At 42.1% G+C, this 14,735-nt stretch overlaps 1 protein-coding gene across 2 annotated transcripts in view; it reads left to right on the top strand.

Moving 5' to 3' along the window:
• The window catches only part of Phc2 (polyhomeotic homolog 2), a 96,375-nt gene that overhangs the window by 30,022 nt on the left and 51,618 nt on the right, over window positions 1-14,735 (top strand). The window contains exon 1 of one of the 2 annotated variants that reach the window (XM_048350822.1): window positions 2,121-3,574. The exons of the other annotated variant lie outside the window; for it this stretch is intronic. The gene's annotated coding sequence lies outside the window, so the exon portion shown is untranslated. Of the gene's footprint in view, window positions 1-2,120; window positions 3,575-14,735 lie in introns of those variants that run through there. 2 annotated transcript variants of the gene reach the window in all.

The following is a 14,735-nucleotide window of genomic DNA, read 5'->3' as shown; positions in this document are numbered from 1 at the left end:
TCCACAAATGAGTGAAAACGTGTGATATTTGGCTTTTTGCTTCTCTTGCTCAACATGATAATCTCCAGTTCCATCCATTTTCCCGAACATGACATAATCTCATTTTATTTACAGTATATATGTGCCATCTCTGTTTTACCCATTTATTGGTTGGGTACCTTGGCTGATTCCACCATTTGGTTATTGTGAACAGATCTACAATAAGCAGGGACATATTGATTTGCTGTCCTTCAAACATATGCCCAAGAGTGGTAGGTACAGCAGGGTCATAAGGTAGGTCCATTTTCAGTGTTTTGAGAAGCTCCCATACGTATTTCCATAGCAGTTACACTAGTTTATGTTTCCACCAGCAGTATATGAGGGTTCCTTTTCCTCTGCATCTTCACTAGCATGTGTTATTTGTTTTCTTGATGATTGCCATTCTGACTGAGATGAGATGGAATCTGTTTTGTTTTGATTTGCACTTCTTTTATGGCTAAGGATATTGAGTATTTCTTCATGCATTTATTCGCTATTTATATTTCTTTTTCTGACAATTGTCTGTTCAAAGATCACAATTTGAGGTCAACCCAGACAAAAAAGGTACTGATATGTCCTGGGCAAAAACACAAGACTTACCTGAAAAATGACTAAAATTAAAATGACAAGGTGTAGTTCAAGTGGTAGAGTACCTGACTAGCAAGCATGAGGCTCTTGAGTTCAAACTCAAGTACCACAAAAGAAAGTATAAAAACATAGATAAGGTTAAGTTCTAGTGTTTCATAGTTTAGTAGGGTGACTATAGTTAATCATTTATTGCATTATTTCAAAATAGCTAAAAGAAATTTTGGAATATTCAAACAGAGATAGTAATTATTTGAGGTGACAGATATGAAAATTACCCTGATTTGATCATTATACACTGTATACATGTATCAAATATCACACTGTCATGCAGGGCACTGGATGGCTCACGTCTGTAATCCTAGCTACTCAGGATCTGAGAATGGCAGTTTGCTGCCACCTGGACATACAATCCTCAAGACTCTTATCTCCAGTTAACCAGCAAAATGCTAGAACTGCAAGAGTGACTCTAATGGCAGATTGCCAGCTGTGAGCAAAAAGGCAAATGAGAGTATGAGGCCCTGAGTTCAAGCCCAAGTACTGGCACGCACGTATAGACACACACACACACACACACACACACACACACACACACACACTCACTCCCATAAATATCTGCAATTATAATCTATCAATTAGATTTTCTTAAAAAGTAAATCACCAGCAACTTTTCCAAAGTAGTCATGTGGTTCTTGAGAAGCTTTTAGGAAATTCTGCTACTTGTAAAAAATAAAGAAAGAATAGGAAATGAAGAAAGAGAGAGAGAAAGAGGTTTCAGTTGGTGGGGAGTGGGGGCCAGGAATGTATTTCTGATTTGCTTACCTGCTGGCTCTGGTGTAGAGCTCAGCTGAGCACCAGAGGACCAACATTTAACTCCACTAAAAGACATTCAGGTTCCTACAATAAATACAAAGAAGCTTTTTTTGTTGTTGTTGTTGTTTTAACGCTGAAAAGTAGTTTTCTGTTGCTAGTCCCCTTTTCCCTTTAGTTGCACTGTTATAATACCTTGGAAGCAAGGCACCTGTGGCTCATGCCTATAATCCTAGCTGAGATCTGAGGGTTGCAGTTCAAAGCCAGCCCAGGCAGGAAAGCCCGTGAGACTTTATTGCTTTGTTTTTATTTTTTTATTATAAAGGTGATGTACAGAGGAGTTACAGTTACATAAGTCAGGTAATGAGTACATTTTTTTTTTTGGACAATGTCCCATGAGGCTCTTATCTCCAATTAACACCAAAAAACAGGTAGTGGAGTTGTAACTCAAGTGGTAGAGCCACTAGCCTTACACACAAAAACTCAGGGTCAGTGCCCAGGCCCTGAGTTCAGGTCCCAGAACTGGCACCAAAAAATATGACGATGATGATGATGATGATGATGATGATAATGATAATGTGGTGGTGGTGTCAGGAAATTTGGTAACAGTACAAGGTTTGAGAGTAAAAAGCTTGTGTTTTAATCAGTTTGATACTTTCTATTAGTTTGAGCAAGCTACTCAGCAGATTCCTCCCTGTAAAATTGAGGTTCTCCTGTGTTTACCAAGGTTATAAGGCAAAAGTGCCTGAAAGAGTTTCAGCAGAAATTCACTAGAAGACTCCAGTGGGAATAGGGTTCATCCAGTCCCCACCCCCAGTCTAGTGAGGTTCTCCAGTTCTGCTTTCGGAACAAAGGCAGATTGACAGCCCTTTTCTTCGGTTCCAAATGTGGCTCTGGATGGTGAGGCTGTGATGTCAGAGGTTGGAGAGCTGTTACCACCTTCATATTATGACTGGAGTATAATTATGGCTTGTAAAGGCTACAAATCAGTAGACTAGAGATTTTTGCATTGGATTTCCATTTCAGAGGGTGACTTGGGCTGCACTAACAACTCACTGCCCCATACAACCAGTTTCACACCTTTCCAAGACAGCTAGCTAGAGCTAGGCAGCTTGGGTGTTAGAGCCCTGGAGAGAGCTCCCCAGCACCATCCTTGTCTTCCTTGGCTCTGTAGCCCTGAGCACCCATCCAACAACAGCAAGCAAATCACCTCACTGCAATGTGATCCCTGTCCTGTCATCTGAAGCCTCCCACCCCCCTGACATCCAGGACACAGGCTTGGAGACAGTCTGTGTGCCCCCTTCCTTGTGATCCCTGAGCCTCACAGAGTTGGTGTTTGTGGCTCCCACCTGACAATGTTGTACATTAAGCAGTACTTGTTGGAAGTGGGGAAAAAAGTCTCTTTAAGGAATCTTGTGGGTAGAATGGCCTCTTTTATTGTTCAACCATTTAAATGAAGATTTGCCAATTAGCACCAGGAAGAATGCAGTTGTACATAATAGGTTTTCCCCTGTGAGATCGGCCATAGCCGGCTCTGAAATCAGGGGTGAAGTGCCAGGCTTTAGCTCTTTTCCCAACAAGAGGGCTTAGAAAGATTCCCCTCCATGCCCTAGGCACAACTTGCAACACTGTCTGATTGGAAGATAGCAGCATTTTCAGAGTATCCGAAGTTGCTCTGGGCCCAGCATATCAGCACAGAGATCTAGGGTAAGGATAGTTGCTTATAAACCTCCAAGTTTTTCTCCTCTCTGAATGTCTCTGGAACCTGCAAGTTTATAAGAGGGTACTGGGCAGAGCAACCAGAGAATGAGATCAGATGGCTTGCTCTTGAAAGCATGTGCCTGGTTTCAATAGTCCCCTTTTGGGTTGGTTGTATTCTATAATGTGTCCCCTGAGAAGACAGACTAAGCAGCCTGTGTTACCCTGCAATTTCTCCAAACTATTTGCATGAAATACTGCAGACAAAAAGCCCAGTCCCTGATTGGCTGTTGCTAGGTAACAACATAATCATTAGGAAATTAGGCTGTTCTCTTTTTTTTCCAACCCAGAGTATGTGTGTGATTGCAGTGTTGTGCAGGAAGAGAGAGGGAGTGGAACAAAGAGAGATAAATGGGATGGTCTTGAAGGCGGGGACGTCACAGCCACAAACCTGCAACCCACGGTAGGACAATCTGCTTTGGGTTGGGCTCTTTACTCAGTCAAGCCAATATTGATACATTTTTCTTTCTTTCTTTCTTTCTTTTTTTTTTTTTTGTAAGAACAACAAAAGCTGGCAGGGGCCTGTAGACAACAGGAAAAGAAGCTACAGAAGCAACTTTGACATTTGAAGTGGTTTTTAGAAGCAGAAGGTAGTGTTGAATATATGGAATGTGAGAGCGAAAAAGGGTGTGTGTCTGGATAATGTGTATAGGCAAATAAGAATCCATTAGCATGGCTGGTGAGGTGCCTGCAGAGAATGGAAGGAGAGAACGTGCATGTGGATGAAGCAGGTGGCAGAAAGCATCATGCTATACATGTGGATGGAAGCCCCATTAGCTGAAGTTTAGAACTCAGTTTTAACTCCACCAGTGTATAGGCATGTGGTCTTCCAGTTATTCAGCCAGGCAGTCCTCAGCCTGCCCTTCTGCCAAGTTGGACTTTGCAGGTAGATAAAGACATGTGTGTGCATGTGTGCATATATGTGCACACACAGCCAAAGCACTTAATTCATTTTCAACATTTTGTCCAAGAATAACAGCATGTAGAGCCCTGACAAGTGTACAGCCACACTTGGATGCTTCCACTGGGTGATGAATGGCCATAACAACACCGAGCCCTTTCCTCTCCCTGCATGCTAACCCCAGGTGACTATCCTGCCTCCCACTGTTCTTGTCTTTTCCTCCTTGCAGGTTTAAGGTCCCTAGCAACGACCTGTCCCTTACACCAGCCCTCCATTGCCATTCTACATACTTCATTGGCTTGCTACAACCCCAAGCAAGCTAATTGCCTTTTGCCATTCATTGTCTGCCAGATTAATGACTCCTCCTGGGCCAGAGCCGCCTCTGAGCTTTTCTTTCCCTTTATTCTCCCCTGCTCAACCTCTCGAGGTTGAGCTCCACATTTGAGGTTTTTTTAAGCGGTTAAATTTACATGCTAAAATAGAAGCACTGACTTTTTTTTTTTTTTGCCTGCTAAGAGGAGATAGATAATCCCAGGCATAATGCAGAGAGGAGCATTTTGTAGGAGTAAAAATATGCAAATATATGAGGAGCAAGACAGGATGAGTGCCAACAACCCAGACTCAGAAGAGAAGATCCTCCCAAGCACACCCCCCACAAAGACTTGCTGCTCCAGTAGATGAGGCTAGTAAGATTCAACTGCCCTAGAAAGAGAAGTTGCCTCTAGTTTACAGGGACTAAAAGCCCCTTCTAAGCACAGGTACGAGTGGGATGAACCTGGAACTCTGCAAACACTTTTGTCTCCACCAGTGGCTCAGTTCTCAATTGTTCATCCCAGCTTTTGTAATACATTAAAACAAAGAACAATCTCAGTTTTCGGCACTGGGCCAGTAGCATCAGAAATCTCCAAGTGGGACTCAGCAGTCTTTCAACAAACTCTCCATGATATATGATAAAGTTTGGGAAATCCTGGGAGCCTGTGCATTTTTTGTTGTTGTTCTAGCCCTGGGGCTTGAACTCAGGGCCTGGGCATGGTGCTGTCCCTGAACATTTTTGCTCATGGCTAGCACTCTACCAGTTGACCCAGAGCTCCACATCCAGCTTTTTGATAGTTAATTGGAGATAAAAGTCTCACAGACTCTCCTGCCTAGGTTGGATCCTCAGATTTCAGCCTCCTGAGTAGCTAGGATCACAGGCATGAGCCACCAGCACCTGGGAATTCTTTTTAAAAGGTTGACCACTCCCAAAATCTCTGCTCTGAGAATAAACATGTAATGTCCACCTAGAATATTCCCTCCTCATTTCCCAAGTCCTGATGAAGCCAATTTTAAAGACATGCCCCAATTGAATTTTAGCTGATTCAAATGAAAGTTATCGGCTTACAATTCATTATACTTGTTGGGCTGGAAAACTAGGGCCCAAACTGTAATGTTTGAACAAGCTAAGAACAGTATTTACTATTTAGAATGAGAAGAGAGTGAGAGACTATAGTCTGCAAAGCCGTCTGCAAAGCCTAAATTATAAAGTTTCTGACCCTGTCCAGAAAAGTGGCCTAGGCTGAAATAAAATACTAGCAATTCTGCCTCTTGTTATATTTATTATGTACTCCTTTGATTTCTCCTTAAGCATGGAGTCCATATCTGAATCTTTTTTTTTCCATTTCATTCAGTACTAAGCACATAGCCAGAATTCAGAAAATACAGACAGGATGGAAGCTAGTGGTTGTTGGGTGCGCTAGCAGGGTGAATGGCAAGTGTTCCGGGGACCCAGAAGTCAGCTTTCCTACCTTGCCCCACCTAAGAGGTAAGAAGGTTTCCTCCACCTTAAACAGAAGATGAACATCAAGAGGTTCATACTAATGAAACTTTTTTCTTTTCTTTAAACAATAAAATGATTTTTAAGCAGTTAAGAGCTGTTCTGCAACTTAAAAAACAGGGATAGCATTTATAACACTCATAAAGGGAAGACTTAACATAAAAGCTTAAATTTTCAAGTGGATTACTGATGCACAATAAAAGATTTGCATGGAATCATACTGTACCTGCATTTAAAGAACCTTCTAGAACAGGTGTATGAATTACACCTGCCATGAGGTGACCCAACTCCGCCTGGGTAGCTTGCCAACATAGAGTGGCCTTGTTAGGAAGCTGCCCATCCTACTTCTTCATAGTACCACCCATTTGCTAGTGTGTACTTGTTTCTATGAAGTTCAAATCTATGTCCTCATAATATCCACCTTTTAGTTCTCAGCCTACCTATTTGGTTACCTACATTTATAAATGTGAGAAACAAGAAGAGTAGAGTTATACTTGACTGAAAACAATGGATTGTTGAAAAGGACCTACCCACTTTGATGAGGACTAGGGAAAACATCCCTTGCCAATCATAAAGAATGATTTAGAAATACTATATGCTAAAAGCCAATAGGTGTGCTAAGAGAGGAGAGCAAAATTATGAGTATGAAATGAAGTAGGACATTCCAGGTATAACAGGAAGCAAAGGGCGGTTGTCACTGTAGATCAGAGGCTAACCACAGACAGGCAGTATGTTTGTGCTAGAAAGGAATGTTAATTGCAACCAAAGGCTGGTATTTGGGACAAATGAGGAGGAGGCCCAAAGATAGGCCTGGGGGGACTCTGGAAGTGCTCTGTGATTCCACAGTTATGAACTAGCTGCTTTGTCAGGTTGCTAGGACAGAAGCAGAAAAGGAGAAAGCCTTATAGACATGGCTGAGTCCTCTAACTAGCTGGCTAGACCAAAGCATAGAGGTTAGGTAGTGGAGAAAGGAGGCTCAAAGTTCAAGTTACATAACTGTCTGAAGTGTATATACAATCATCACAATCCAGACACCCTGAGAGCTGATAAATCAATCATTGCATGAAAAAGTAGCCTAAGAAGGTTTACTGAAATTCACTCTGGATTTCTCTGCATTTCTAAAGCACTTGTGCTAAACAGAGCTTGAAACTGTGTAGGAAATGTAATCTGGAAATAGCACTTTCTAACTGGCTTCCAGTCTCCCACTCTCCACCCAACTTCCATTCTTCCCAACACATGTGCATGAATGAGCACACGTATGTGAGACCCCCTCACATACATGACTTATGTCTACTCCATTTTTCATCTCTTCCAATTTCACTTGGAGACAAAGTGTTTCTTTTCCCCCCTTTTTTCTCTTCTTTAAAAAGAAAATATGTAGGATTTGAAAATGCAGCTCTTTGGCATCTGGTGGAAAGCTTATATCCATGCCAGGATGCGAGTGTTTAGTCATTTTCAAGGATCAGAAGCCCACATGTTTGAGTGTTCCTTCTCTATGTCACTTGAGGTGGTAAAAACTTGAACACTAGCAGTAGATCCAGACTGGTCTAGTGGACACTGCTTAGTAGCTTCATGATCTTGATCAAGTTACTTTGTCTCTCAGAACTTGTCTTTTCACCTATACTTATTACTATGAAGCAATGCTAACAAGCAGAGAGGTTGCTTTTAACTGTGCTATGTGTGGTGCCTGGGTTTTGCTTGCCTGTTCTCTTTCTCCACTGTTTTACAAGTAAGGAAACTATGACCTGTGACAGTCAAGTAATCTGTCCAAGGTCTCCCATCTGAGGCAGAGGCAAGAATCTAAAAAGCTTTCTCTGACTTGTCTGCTCTTGTCTGCTTCTCCTCTTCACACTGCCTTCCTAACACTGCTTAGCACATGAAGGGCCTTCAGGTCTTCTCTCCAGACCACTGTGGGACTCTTGTTTTGTTTTGTATTGCTCTTGAATTAAATGATGACTGTGTGAGCAGTGCTAATGCAGCCAACCTTATGTATAGATAGTGTAGATACTGTGTGTGTGTGTGTGTGTGTTTGTGTGTATGATCAGGAAAGGCCTACAATAGTAGACATGCACCACTGTGGTTCCTGTATGATTTTCTGGGTCCAGGAAGTACCTGGGATAGTTGTAGTTCATAAATTTGCCTTGGACTAATCTTGTTGCTTAAGATGTGTTTTGTGAATCATTTGTATTAGACAGAAGGCTATAGGAACCAAGTTAAATCCATAAGAACCCACTAGCCCCAAGTGGCCTAGGCTGAAATAAAATACTAGCAATTCTGCCTCTGGTGCATGGACTTGCTATCTTGGCTTCAGATCCTATGCCTGCCCCTAGCTAGCTTGTGGCCTCTGATAAGTTAGCGGGGTCTCCATGAACTTCACTTTTTTATGGGAAAAATGATCCCCGTGTCAGGGAATAAATGAATCATGCATACCAAAGTTCTTGTCCCTGAGCTAGCTTGTGGCCTCTGATAAGTTAGCGGGGTCTCCATGAACTTCACTTTTTTATGGGAAAAATGATCCCCGTGTCAGGGAATAAATGAATCATGCATACCAAAGTTCTTGTCCCTGAGCAAAAACACAGTAGGTGTACTATCAAGTGTGTTATTTACCAGTACCAGACCTTAGGATGGTAGCCCCGTAAGGGGTAAAAGGTTATCCACAATCCAAGTAAGTCTTTATGACAAGAAGTCACTTGCTTCTTTAAACCCTTATTCCCCTAATCTCCTCATAGAGGATGGAAAGGAAACTATGCACACACTCTTTAAGAAGCTCTGCGGGGGAGGAGCATGATTTTAGGAGGACAGGGCACCCTACAACATAATCTCTGCTTCTCCAAGACACTCTAAACCTTAGCCTTCAGAAAAGTCAACAAGCTCCTTAGCCCCAAATACTACAGAATGTCAAGTGATACCTCCAGGAAACTTAAGACCTGAATCACAGCTCAGAAAAGGGTAGAACAGGAGAAGGAAGAAATGAGAGAGCTACTCAAAAATATCTAGAGAAAGCTCTAGGGTCTTGAACAATTATTCTGATTCTATTATTCTGAAAGCTAGACGTCCCTGTTTCTCACAATCCTTGTACTGCTTAATCATGCCTATCAAGAAGTAGCAGAGGTCGAAAGACTAACCAACCCCAGGTTGCCCATCAGGCCAGTCTAAGGACAAGTTGGAATAGCAAAAAGGCAAGTTCTAGAAATAGAAGTGTGGGGGTATTGTATGTATTGGTACACACAGATGCATGCTTTGGATTTATTTAGTATGGAGAGATTTTTATAGTGGCCTTTTTATAGCCTTGGCTATGGAAATTTCTATGTATAAATCCCCCCCTCCAATAAAGAAGAAAGAATGTATTGAGATCAGATCAGAAAGAATTTATTTTGTCATTAGAAACAAGAAAGATTTTTCTAATTTGAGGTTGTTGAAGTAAATTATAGTTTCTTTTTAAGAGACAATAATCTTTTGTACTAACCTACCAGTCTGTACCTGAGCTGTGATGGATGTTTTAATACATCATTTTACCTACTCTTCTTTAAACTTATTTTTTAAATATTTTTGTTATTATAACAGTGATGCACAGAAGGGTTACAGTTTCATAAGTCAGATAATGAGTATATTTCTTCCCTCTACATCTACTCATTAAAACAAATCAATGAGGGGCTGGGAATATGGCCTAGTGTTAAAAGTGCTCGCCTCATATACAGGAAGCCCTGGGTTCGATTCCCCAGCACCACATATATAGAAAAGGCTAGAAGTGGCGCTGTGATTCAGGTGGCAGAGTGCTAGCCTTGAGCCAAAAATAAGCCAGGGACAGTGCTCAGGCCCTGAGTCCAAGCCCCAGAACTGGCAAAAAAAAAAAAAAAATCAATGAGATCTACTGCTGTTCTGTCCTTTTTATACAGGAGGAAAATGAGGCAGTCAGAGGTTAAGTACCTTGACCAATGTAGCACTTACATGTGTTATGCCCTAATAATGCTCAATTGTTTTCATTGTACTTACCTTTACCAGATGTTTTCTCATATCCCTCTGTCTTGGTTCATTTTTGCAGGAGCTCTGTGAGGTAGGAGGTAGGATATTATCATCTCTGTCAGTATAGAGGAGTGATTGGGTCTAGAACCCAGGCTTCCTAGCCAGGAACTCCAGCATATGCCATTCACAGTAACCAAGTGCCATTACCCATCACTTCTTTCCTTTCATTTTTTTCTCTCACCTCTTTGCTAAATCAAAATTTATATGTGTTGGTCCTACATATTGAGCATAGAAATCTGGACCCACAAACTTGAATAAAGGTATTACTCATGATCTATTAAGAGTTTCAGTGAGGGGCTGGGGATATAGCCTAGTGGCAAGAGTGCCTGCCTCGGATACACGAGGCCCTAGGTTCGATTCCCCAGCACCACATATACAGAAAACGGCCAGAAGCGGCGCTGTGGCTCAAGTGGCGGAGTGCTAGCCTTGAGCGGGAAGAAGCCAGGGACAGTGCTCAGGCCCGGAGTCCAAGGCCCAGGACTGGCCAAAAAAAAAAAAAAAAAAAAAAAGAGTTTCAGTGAACATGGTCATGCTAGTGGCTTTACTGTAACCATAGATGCCCTTCAATGGAAAAATGGGTCAAGAAAACCTGGTACATATATACAATGGGATTTTACTTATCTGTTAGAAAGAATGGAATTGTACCATTCATAAGGAAATGGAAAGAATTGGAAAAATTATATTAAATGACATAAGTCAGTCCCAGAGAAACAAAGGTTGCATGGTTTTCCTCATCTGTGGTAGCTAGAATTTGCCTATAAATCTGTAAGTAAACGTGTTGGGTGGTATGCAAGTGGTTCCAATTATATTAACAGAAATAAGGTTCAAAATAAGTTCTCGAGGGAGAACTCAAATAATGTAATTCCTTAGAAAGACAAAGTCAAAGCCTATCAAAATGAGCAACAGGAAATGGGTACTTGCAAGAGGTGGGAGATGGGGGGTTGAGTCCAGGGGAATGGGGTAGACAATTGAAGGAGAGAAGTCAAGTATTCATTGTATATACTACAAAATTAAGTAGGGAAGGTGTTGATAGAAGGGGGGCTGAAATTATTGAAAGCGGTGACACTGATCAAGATGTACTGTACTCATAAACTGCTTTGTTAAATGCATCTCCTTACTATTTAAAACAAAACAGTTTCAAAGGTATTTTCTCAGATAACATAACATGACATTTCCACAGGGTGTCAGAATCTTACACAAGGGTTCTTTTTTTTTCTTCAAATTTATTTATTTTTTTAAAAATCCAGACTGGGGGCTGGGGATATGGCCTAGTGACAAGAGTGCTTGCCTCGTATACATGAAGCCCTGGGTTCAATTCCCCAGCACCACATATACAGAAAACAGCCAGAAGTGGCGCTGTGGCTCAAGTGGCAGAGTGCTAGCCTTGAGCAAAAAGAAGCCAGGGACCGTGCTCAAGCCCTGAGTCCAAGCCCCAGGACTGGCCAAAAAAAAAAAAAAAAAAAATCCAGACTGGATCAAAAGAACAATCATCAAGGATGTAGGTGCCAGACACAGGCCAAGAGAATAGCTAGAAAAGTATGCCTTGGGAACATTCAGAACTTCATTACTACCTTAGTTTTAAAAGCTATAACCTAACATAAATAGCTTAGTTTTCCATTGACCTAGCTTCAGCACCTACAAACGTGGCATAGCTAGCTGGCTTTGCCTTGCAAGGCCTCAGTTGAAGGACCATTTACATTTCATTTTCATTACAGTATCACTTTTGGCCAACTGAAAGGATCTCAACCGCCATATGGTCTCATGCATGCTAGGTACATGGCATAGCAGACTACCTTCATTCTGTGTGAAATGTTTTCACCTCTTGAAAATAAGGCCACTTCAGCAAAAACTGATCATTATAGTGATCAAAAAGTTGTCTCCCTACCCCTTTACATACTTAAAAATGACAGGCTAGCGACAAAACATTGGGAACTTTCTACTGTTGCATTTATCACTCATTAATGATTGGTTAGCTAATTAACACTAAATTTACATTAAGGAAATTATATATAGAATACTGCAAAAGCACAGTAAAAAGACTGAAGTTCGGGGCAAGGGTTCTTGTCAGGAATAAGGTCTGCTGGCAATGCTTCTAGCTCTATTCATTCTTCACTTCACAGGCACTGTTGTTGGCCAGGCACAGTGTTGGGGATAAATATCTATTTGGTAGTCTGAAAATAATTGTTACTGCCTGGTGAGGACAATCAACTGCCCTGCTGCAGTATAAAAGGTGAGAAGGAGGCACCAAACCCAGGCTGGAATACAAAAAGGAAGATTCTGGAAAAGTGGATATGGCTGAAAGGCACAGGATGAGCAGGTTCTGGCCAAGGAGATGGGAAAGGGATGCCAAGAGTGGCCCATGCAGAGGAAAGGGTCTGGGAAAAGACACAATGTCTAGTATGACTGACTCTGGACCCTGGTGCAAGGGGGCATCGTAGTACATGATGGCGGTCTGAGAGCTGCCTGTACCCCTCCTTGCCACATGCAGGCATTTAGGGTTGTCAACAGGAAGAAATTTTGGTACTTTCCATCCCTGACTTCTCGTCCCCTAACTACCTTACATACGACTGCTGTTCTTCATCTCCCATGAAGTTGATAACACCACTCTTGATGCAAAAACTTTAGACTTTATGTGTATTTGAATTCCCCATGTGTCTGACACTGAACCCCATTTCCAGAATTTCTGCTTCATTTGGTCTGAAGTAGGGTCGGAAAATTGGCATTTTTGAAGTGTTGCCAAAGGACCCCATTTTGCTGCCCCCTGCCTAGAAGCATGCCAAGCCGTTATGTTAACAAGGCTGCTTTTTATGTATTCACACGTTTTCTTTCTAATTTCATTGGACCTTTTTCAGCTAGTGAGATTTAGTAGTAGGCAATATAATTTAGTATATTCTCGAGCTGCCATAACCAAATACCACAAACTGGGTGGTTTGAAACAACAGAAATGTATTGTCTCACTACTCTGGAGACTTGAACTCCAAAACCCAGATGTCAACTGGGCTGATCTTCTGAAGTCCTTCCCTAACTCTTCCTATCTTCTAGTGGCCCTGAGGGTCTTGGGTGTATGGTAGCAGAGTTCTAATCTTTGCCTGTGTCTTCACAAAGCTTTTTTCCTCACATATCCCTGTCTCTTCACATGGCCTTTCACAAAGCCACCATTAGAATTGGAAGAGGGTCTATAGGAGATTCAAGATATGTATTGCTCTGCCATAGAATAACAAATTGGTGTATAAGTCAAAACAAACATCCTCATGCCTCAAATCCCTCTGTTTCCTCTCTATATTCTTCAACGAAGAAGTACCAGCTTGAAATATAAGTACTTGATATAACCTGCTTTTTATAAGTTATGAAGAAAGCAATATTGTTTCAGAAAACAGTTATATGAATTTTACATTGTTGTGCTTTTCAATGAAATCCTCTTCTGATTGCTAGGACTTAAATGATCTGCTCTAACTTCACATCTTTCACTTGTGTCTTTGTTGACCTTCATTTATTTACTCCAGTTTCTAGAGACACTGAAGTGATAGAAGGATAGGGAACAGGACATTTTGAGGAGGAGGTTGAAGCCGAGTCCATTTAGCATGTATTGGTGTGTCTTTCTGCCCACACTGCAAAGGCACAGTTTAATTAGTGTGAACAAGTACTCACATTCAGTGATGTGAGTGGAAATCTTTGCTGACACTCCCTCAGTCCAGGGAGTCAAACCTTGTCTCTGACTACCTTCTAATTCAGAGAGAGAAGCAGCCAAAGAGCAACCCCTTCATCTGTGTTTTCGAACTCTATACACAAGCCCAGGATGGCCTAACTCCAGCAGGAGCTATTGTAGGGCTGACTAGACCTCTCATTTCCTGTCAGGCCCTGATTCCATTAGAAAACCCTCACTCCGACTGACCCCAGGGCTTTAGGGTAGGTTTGGAGAACTCTGTTTTCAGTATCATTACCCTTGCTTGCTTGGAACTCTGTCACAGCTGTAATCCACAGCAAATGGATTTCCCTGACCCTGGGGACAAAGGCCTAGTGTTTTCTAGACTTGGCGGCTCCTGCAAGGACAGACCATCAGCATTTCTCCAGCTGCTAGTCTTAGGCCTGTGGGCAACAGAGACCGGTAATATAATCACTCTCCAAGCCAGTTACAGTCAGCACATCATTCAAAGTGGTCCCTTGTGGTTGGGAGGGGAGAACTGGCTGAAATAGGAATGACAGTCGTGCAGAGCCTGGCCTCATACAAAACCACACAGTGAGTTGGAGCCCAGAGAAAACCAGACTTCTAGTTCTGGCTGTTGGCCATTAGTGACTGACTGTGGTTCACAGTGGGAATGTGCAGTGGGAATGGGTGGCCTTGGGGGGAAGAAACAAGGCACTCCTTAGAAGGAAGAGAGGGAAGAGTACAAGAAGAAAATAAAAGGCAATTGGAGAGGTAGGTAAAGTGAAGACGGTACAAGGTTAAGAATTCATAGTTGTGAATGTGGGAAGCCAGCAGGCAGGACATGAGGAGGGTCCACCGTCACCTCTGTAGCTGTCACTGAAACGTCAGGAAGCCTCCTTTACTTCCGACTAGTCTGAGCTGTGAGACAGTAGGAAGTGGAAGTAGGGAAAACATAAAAAAAAAAAAAAAAAAAAAAAAACTTTCCTGAAAGTTGAACTGTGGAAGAAGTTCAGAAGCTAATATAAGTGGTCCACGCTTCCTTATTTAAGTCAGTTCCAGACTGCAGTTTCCTTCCACTAGAAGACCAATGAGATCTGGGATCTGTCATTTGGTTTCTCACGACAATATCTAGCTCTCTGAAGCTGGCAGGCTTTCTGGGGATGCTTCCCATGGTAGTAGAG

The sequence above is a fragment of the Perognathus longimembris genome, chromosome 7, assembly GCF_023159225.1.
Source record: "Perognathus longimembris pacificus isolate PPM17 chromosome 7, ASM2315922v1, whole genome shotgun sequence".
Taxonomy (NCBI): domain Eukaryota; kingdom Metazoa; phylum Chordata; class Mammalia; order Rodentia; family Heteromyidae; genus Perognathus; species Perognathus longimembris.
The sequence above is the reverse complement of the archived record's forward strand: the minus strand, read 5'-3'. Positions and strand labels throughout refer to the sequence as shown.